The sequence below is a fragment of the Cynoglossus semilaevis genome, chromosome 12 (genome assembly GCF_000523025.1).
Source record: "Cynoglossus semilaevis isolate Cse_v1.0 chromosome 12, Cse_v1.0, whole genome shotgun sequence".
NCBI classification, from domain to species: domain Eukaryota; kingdom Metazoa; phylum Chordata; class Actinopteri; order Pleuronectiformes; family Cynoglossidae; genus Cynoglossus; species Cynoglossus semilaevis.
In genome coordinates, this window is record NC_024318.1 from 8,340 (window position 1) to 10,110 (window position 1,771).

The following is a 1,771-nucleotide window of genomic DNA, read 5'->3' on the forward strand; positions in this document are numbered from 1 at the left end:
ATACATACATATATGTAAATATATATGTATGTATATATACACATATATACATACAGTATATACACATATATACATACATATACACGTACATATATACATATATACATATACTGTACATATACACATGTATATACACACATATATAAAAATATATACATATATACACATACTGTACATATACACATGTATATACACACATATATAAAAATATATACATATATACACATACATATATACACATATATACACATATATAGATACATATATACATATATACATACATATATCCACATATATAGATACAGTATATACATGTAGAACTCTATACAGCTATGTTCAAAGTGAACCTTGATCTGAATCTCTCTGTAGTCGGTTAACCGATATGAATGTTCATACTGCACTGCGTGGTAAACACTGGTCACTTCTACTGCAGTCATTTATCCAACTCAGTTTCATTAGGTTTGCAGAAAAAAAGAAAGTAAGACTCACGTCCCTCGTGTCGTTTCTCGTCAGATTCTCCGACAGAAAAGCCGTTCAAACACCAACTCCAGAATTCTGGTTCAGACTCTCCGTCCACCGGTCCCGGCCAAGAGGTAAGACAAAATCTTCAGTTCGCGTGACACGGGACAAAAGGCTAAAAGTGCTGTGAAATACAACGTAAAGCCGCAGAGGTGGTCATTGTAATTACAAGTGATGCATGATGGGAGCTCAAACATAGACTGGTGAAGCCGGGTTGGCAGCATTTGTCGGTCTTCATGGTTTTTATCTGTAACGTGACTTTAGCGCCATGTCTCTTTCCAGGGCCGCTGTCACACGAGGTGCGTTCAGGTACCATCGGAAACTTAAGAATTTGATCGCGATTTTTTTTTTTTTTTTTTAATTTTTAAATTAATTTTTAATTTTTACATCCGGTAACGGATGTTATTTAAAACGTACTGAAGCAAATGTTTCAAAAATATTCCTAGTTGTTAAAAGTACATAAATAAAACTAAAAAAGAAAACTGAAATTACTATAACATGAGTCAATTTAACTCGTTTCTTCCACCACTGGTCAAGATAAGAGGAAAAGAAAAAGAAACCAAAATAAAAAAATACTACTGACAAAAAAAAGAGGAAGGTGGAAACGACGGGACTTTTGACGTTTAAAATGTTTCTAATAGAAACGTGACGTTGATCCACCTGTCATGGTGTTAAAACAGAAACGTCTGCTGGACTACTGCTCTGACTAATGTGGGGGGGCGGGGGGGTGTAGAAGCTAATGAGTTGTGTGTGTGTGTGTGTGTGTCTGGGTGTGGAAGACCTATAATTATCTGAGCATGTGTTTGTTCCAAACTGTGGAAGGCACCGTACTTTCCTCGTCCTGCAGATGCACACACACACACACACTCATGCACTCACACACACACTCATGCACTCACACACACACACACCACAGAAGGACAAGTGAAGAAAAAGCTCGTCTTCTGCTGACAATCAGAAGGAAAGAAAAAAAACCCCACTGTCCTCATTTGACCTCCGTGAACTCTAATAAACAGGTCGAAGAATTTCACCCTGAAACCAACTGAGATCTGGATAACGGACCGAACCCGGATGACACTCGAAGAGTCCAATTAATCTTCATTAATTTTTTAATTAATTACTCATTTTTCATCCTGGCTCTAAGATCATTTGGAAACGTTATGCGCTTTATGCTGTAATTACTTTTCTTTGTTCCAAGTCTCCAAACATGGACGACGTGATCGGGTCTCCTGACCTTGACGAGGACAAGTCG